Source organism: Octopus bimaculoides, chromosome 14, assembly GCF_001194135.2.
Source record: "Octopus bimaculoides isolate UCB-OBI-ISO-001 chromosome 14, ASM119413v2, whole genome shotgun sequence".
NCBI lineage: Eukaryota > Metazoa > Mollusca > Cephalopoda > Octopoda > Octopodidae > Octopus > Octopus bimaculoides.
The window spans coordinates 1,018,306-1,025,307 of record NC_068994.1 but is presented as its reverse complement, the minus strand read 5'-3'; the positions used below and the strand labels follow the sequence as shown (position 1 = coordinate 1,025,307).

The 7,002-nt window shown below is 33.5% G+C and overlaps 1 protein-coding gene across 1 annotated transcript in view; it reads left to right on the top strand.

Moving 5' to 3' along the window:
- LOC106872617 (protocadherin beta-15) overlaps positions 1 to 7,002 on the top strand; it is a 70,184-nt gene that overhangs the window by 48,388 nt on the left and 14,794 nt on the right. The gene's annotated exons all lie outside the window — the stretch shown is intronic.

Sequence of the window (7,002 nt, the reverse complement as noted above, 5' to 3'; positions counted from 1 at the left end):
CCTCAGCCCAGGTCTTCCTGGGCCTACCTCTTCCACGGGTTCCCTCAACTGTTAGGGTGTGGCACTTTTTCACGCAGCTATCCTCCTCCATTCTCACCACATGTCCATACCAGCGCAATCGTCTCTCTTGCACGCCAAGAAAGGATATATAGGGAGATGCAGTCTTCAGGATTTCAAGTGATGTCCAGAGGAAGAAGAAAGACACTTATTCTTACTGAGGTGCGTGGTTAATGGAATACTGAAAAAGGAGAAGTAATTGCGAAACCCTTTAAAAACTATGGCATTAGTAATGTCTTTGATGGTTGTGAGGGTTGGGGGTTAGGGTTTGAAGAAGATACGGATGACCCAGATTTGTTGCAGAGAAGTTTAGTGGTGAAGAATGCAATATGGATGGCAACAGTGAGATTGGGTTATCAGGCTTTGTGGATGATGGTTTACCTTCTAAAGAAGATGATTTTCTAGGTTCTTTAGCAATTCTGTCACACATTTTCGTTTTTTTCTCTTGGATCCAAAGAAAAGTAGGTTGTCACATTGAAAGGAGAAGGTCACAGTTCCAATGACGTTTACACCTTCTTCCAGATTGATAAAATTGATGCAGATGGTAGGCAGCTGTTGGTTTGGTGTCTGCAGGAAAAATATTGGTCTGGTAAGAATTCTGAAGAAGAACTCAACAACATCTTTAGTGAAAGATCAGGATATTGAGATGGGCAGTTGATCTTGGGTGGGCATGGTATGTAGCTAACAAGGGAAAATTATGAATATAGCGATATTAAACGTATGTAAATAACATAGATTTTCAACAAAGTAAATGAAGTTTCAAATATCGGAGCAGGCAAAAATATATTAGAACTGTTAAGAGCAGGAAAATGTTTTGTCATCAGATAAACATAGAAATGATTTGAAACAATAAGGAAAAAACTAAGCAAAATTCTAAAACACATCCTGCATTGATGATGGTGTACATCAGTGGTTCTCAGTGGGGTCCATATGACCCTTGGGGTAACATGTCCCTTGGAGGGGAGGGGTCATATAATATTTTCTGATTAAAGTTTATGAGTAATAAATTAGTTATAATTCTGCAATACATAAAGTATTTTAACAATCTTTTATACAATTCCTAACAATAATCTATTATAAAAATATGACATCAAATGGCTCTGAGGATCCATACGAGTAAAATAGGAATCATGTTGGACTCAGCAGGTAAAAATGGTTGCGAACCACTGCTGTACACAATGCCAAACTTGACCCAAACTACAATTCTTTACTTTTAAACTAAAGCAATAATCTCAGTTGATAAAAGCATTGCTACACAGTTTAGAAATAAATATATCTCGTATGAATCTAGTCTGGAACAATGTACATATTTATAAATACAATAAATGACAATGACTAGAGTAGGAATTGGTATAGTGGATGATGATGATGATGAAGATATTAATATTGTAATTAAAATGCCTAAAGATTCATTTCAGACAGTAAAATATCTTCATTTATTTTGATAAGTTAATGTTTTAGCAAGGTTACATAAACTGCCATTAACTCCAGAATATTTAAACAATGGTTGTATCTAAACATTACATGTTGCAGAATAACTAACAAACATCTCTGATCTGAATCCAACCATGACAGATGCTCTGAGTAGCATTGGCAAAAAAAGACATTAGTTTGACTGAGTTGAAGTAGGGCACTGAAAAATAATGAGAAAATCTAGCTCATGTAATTATCTTATTAATATATTCAATGACAAATAAATTCAGTTCTGAGTTGAAGCTAAAGAGGATTATGGAATATTAATGTGTTTTCAAAAATTTCCCAATAAAAACACTTTCAAAATTTTGTGAATGTGTAAATGATGTTATTTTTTTAAAAAGTGACATTAACTGAATTATTTTCGTATATAGTATTAAATTATCAATAAAAATTGTGTTTATGTTGATATATTTAAGAAAAATTTATTTCTCAAATGTTCTGTTTGCAAACCTTTTCACAGCAACATCTATTTAGGTCTGTAGGTGCAGAGGTTGTTGTAGCTATGAATATTATAAACAAAACCTAAGCTCAACCAAACACTTCTGATAAAAGAATAATTCTTCATTTTCATGGCTAGACATTCTCTTCAAATGCTTTAAGCACACAAACACAGACATATATGTGCACGTGCATACACACACTCACACACGTGCGTGTGTGCATGCATATGTGTGTGTGTGTGTGATGGGCTTCCATACTATTTCCATCTACCAAATTTCTTCACAAGGTATTGGCTGGCCCAGGGCTATAGAAGAAGTCACTTACCCAAGGTATTGTACAGTGGGACTGAACCTAAAACTCCCACAGCTGAAACAGGAGCATCTTAACCACACAGCCATTTAAAAGAAAAATATTAGAACAAAAATTATATAAAAGAAAGCATAATGGTTTAATGATTCCTATTTTAGTAACATCTTCATCATCATCATCATCATTCAAAATCTGTTTTCCTTGCTGGCATGGGTTGAATGGTTTGACAGGAGCTGACCAGCTGGAGAGCTGTTCCAGGCTCCTATTGTCTGCTTTGACATACTCTTCCTAATGCCAACCACTGGGTGCATATTACATGGCATAGCACAGATGCTTTCAACATGGCACCAGCATGGGTGATTTTTTTTTTTTTGTGGCACTATTGGATCATAATAAATATGAAACATTAATACTTTGTCAGATGAATTATTATTTATATTTTCTTTCATCAAAATCACTAAACACCTGTAATACGGTGGAAGGGAAAACTTTGGTGATTCTCCTCCTTTCTTCTAAAATTTCCTAATCAAGAGATTAATTATATTCCATTAATTCCCACTCTTTAATTACAAAATAATTCAAATACAAAATATTCACAACAATGGGTTTCATATTTTGGTTTTTAGTTCTTAATGTAAAGATTATATTTACAAATAATTTAGAATCTCACGTAAAGTTATTTCAAACATAACTTGAGGTATTTTGTTAGCTTCAACAGCCAATATAAAGCTTTGATTAACAATTAAATAACATCTCATCACATGTCACCCTATGACAGTGGAAGGAGTTTGCTTAAACCATCGTTAAAAAACAAACATGACCTTCCTCCTTTTTGAAATTCTTAGATGTTTTCTCAGTTTTGTTCTTTAAAAGTGATATAACGAATAATGCATATGGAATTATGAGAATTGTAATTATTGTAAATAAAATTTGGAAAAACTGATTAATTTTACTTCAAATTAAATTTGTTCGTTTTTGTTTTTTGTTAAAATAATTATTGTTATTTTATTAATAAATACATGCACATGTGTGCCTGGCTGTCTTTCACATATATTCATGTGTGCGTGCACATGCCGCATGCATGTGTGTGTGTGCGTAATGGGGTCGGTAGAGACAGCAACATTTAAAAGACATGAATTTTTCTTTTAAAACAGCTTCTCTTCATTGTTTTGCAATGTATAACAAAAAAAAGTTGGGAGAAAACCTGATAAAAACAGGGAAATTCTAGCACATACCACTTGTCACATGGGAGGGGTGTACCATTATTACTATTATCCACACAACATTTCCCCTTTTAAGTTTTTTCTTTTTTTCTTAGAGAGCATCATTTTATTTCTTTTAATACACTTTATATCACCTCACCTCGTTTTTTGAGTATTTTGTCTTAGTTACACATTTAATATTTTTTCCATTTGGCATCTACTTCCAGGAACTCCATACATTTTCTTTTTCTTACACTTGTGCATCTGGGTTCAATCACCTGTGGTGGCATTGTGCTTGGAAAGTATCATATAAACATTCCATTGGTTCTTCCAATCTCTAGGGTTTGCTCTCAACAAATCTTTCTATCAGTTAGTTCATGTGTCTCTTGTAGACACCTTTTCTACTTTCTACCAAGAATAGCACTTTTCTTATGTATTTGGTAATCACGCCATCTTCCCAACTCTGTTTTCCATTCATATATGCTCTCACAAATACGTTTTTACCAATTTTGGAAAATCTTGCTGTATTTTCCATTGCACTTTTTTCTTGTCTGGTAGCAATTTGTCAAAGAGTAGTTTTATTTTCCTTGCAAACATCAGCTCCGCTGGTGACATACCTGCTGGTGTATTTGAATTTGGTGTCACATGGTATACTCTTAAGAATTGTTGTAGAGCTATTTCATCCATGACTTCCTTATTTGACTTTCTTAGGGCTCTCTTGAATATATCGACAAATGTTACTCTTTTAACATGTTCTACATGTTGTTCATGTGATTCACTATTCATTAGAATATCGTCTAAATAGGTGATAGCAAAATCAGTCACTCAGCATTGTATCCATTATTTGCTAAAATATGGAAGGGGCCAGTAGTTGTAGGGGCACTCGGAGCACTAACAGCCAAGTTTGAGAAATATGAAATCAGAATTGACATGAGAGCAGCCTAAAAAAGGAAGGACAGTGTGGATGCTTCCCTTCTACATACATTTTGAGAAAAGGGGCTTTGTCAATTAAATTAACCTCAGTACATGACTGGTATAGACCCTGAAATGATGACATGCAAAACTGAGTATTTGAATACGGGAGTTAAACTAATAGTAACATTCAACAGCCACTTTGATGTGGCGACTGGATTTACTGTTCAATGGCAATAATAATAATAATAATAATAATAATAATAATAATAATAATAATAATAATAATAATAACAATAACAACAACAATAATAATAATAATAGTTTTTTATGTTAGCTAAGTTGCACATTCAAAGGACGGTACTGTTGATAGCCACCCCAATACTTGATTAATATAGATATATATACATACATATACAAGCACTCTCTTTCTTTTCTCTCTTTCTCTCTCTCTCTCTCTCTCACACACACACACACACATTAAATAGTACCACTTATCACTACTGTACACATATTACATAGAATATTTTCTAATTTCACGATAACAGAAAAAAGACAAACCAAATTACTGCACATACCCAACGTCCACATGACTCTGCTCAATTGTGCAGTGAAAAGCACACAATAAAAATAACACTGGCAAAATATTAATAATAATAATAATAATAATAATGATAATAATAATAATAATAATAATAATAATAATAATAATAATAATAATAATAATAATAATAATAATAATAATAATAATAATAATGAGAAAAAGGTTAGCAATAAAATGTTATTAATGAAGTATGGTGTAGAGGTTATTGTGAAAGCTATAAAGATCAGAGAAACTATAGCTGTTTGGTTACTGAATACATAATAGTTGTCATATCTTGTGACTTCTAAAACGCTATCATTTATTTACTTCCCCATAAGAGAACATTAGTCTCTGCTTACTAGCAACATAAAAAAGACTATAACATATAATCCACCTATACTTCTGCTTCAATTATGAAGCAATGATTTTTATTGCAGACATTTTGGGAAAATATTAGACTTTCTGTGCAATAATTTGTTTTACGACTTCTTTGCTAAAAATCACAGATCTTAATTTCTTCATGACTGACTAATTTAGGAAAGACTGATTATTATTGTTGATGGTAATAAATAGAGTGGTGCAGTGGTAGGTTTTGTTAAGTTGTGTTGATTTGAGGTCAAAATAGTTGCATTCCTTGGAATAGCATCAATAGTAGAAATTCTTATTTTCCTTTTGCTATATTTCTAAAGCTCCTACTTAAAAAAAAATAGTCTATCATCATAGCACAGGGCACTTGATACAATCAACTGTTCTTAGACTAAAATTCAAGGTTTGATGATTATGTTAGAAATCAAAACTATTTTTAGTAAGGATGGCAAATGGCAAAAAGTTAAGGATTGGCAGAACTGATAGAGCATCCGATAACATATTTAATTACATCTTCCGTGGTTAATTAGATCTGTTTATATTCATCTATGGCTGAGATGAAGTTTGTTTCTTATGTTTCAAAAGCTATTAGTGATAAATGCCACATCCACCATGGAGATGCCCACGTCCTGGCCCAATGACCCAAGAAGAAACATTTTCTGCCATGTTTAACTCTTAACAACATCTTGAAAAGAAACCGGACTCCAACCCTGGATGGAAAAGCATGAGAATGACCCTCCTCCAATCAACATGGGGATCCCTCTGCTAAAGAGCTTCCTAAGAGCTCAGAAACATCATTATAAATAGTTATATGTTGCTTGAGTGGTCAGCTGTGAGTTCCTTTCTTCGGCTTTCATCAACAGAAAATATCTCTGATCAGTATCCCATAATGCATTCTTTAACAAAATTGCCATCAGATCCCTGCTTTGTTGCTTTGTCAATGACATTGTTTACCACTAGGATGACTCCCACCCACTTCTCACTGCCACCTCCCTTATCTCACTACCATACACACTAACATCACTGCCCTTCTTCTCCCACACCCCTCAACCACCAACACCACCACCGTGAAAGGGAAAAACAAATAAATCTCCGCACGACATGTCTAACCAGGATTCTTTAGTTAGAATTTGTAATCACAATAAATTCAACAAACAACACAAACATAAAACGAAGATATAAATTCACAAATTATAGAAATAGACAACACAAAGTCTGTGCTGGTTTTCTTTCAAGTCATCTGTTTTTTTTTAAATATTTTTTTGATCTTTTTCATGTTTGTTTTCTTTACACTTCCTCCATCATCACCAAAAACAAAAAAAAACTACCTTAAAAGATTGGTTATTTTATAAACAGACAACATATTAGCAGAAAGTAACAAGAGATGCTGTGAGTATCACTCTGCCATTATATTGTGAAATTCAAATGAAAGCCATTCATTAATTCGGTCCCTTGACCTGTTCTGTTATTCAGGTGACAATGGGAAGAGAAGCACAAACATGCAGGCTTCGGCAGTTTTTACTGCTTTGTATTAGAGAAGGCAAAAATGTCTAATTTTCTGTATTTAATGACATTTCATAACTATGTATGTTCCAACGTGAATCATAATTACGAGAGAGAGAGAGAGAGAGAGAGAGAGAGAGAGAGAGAGAGAGA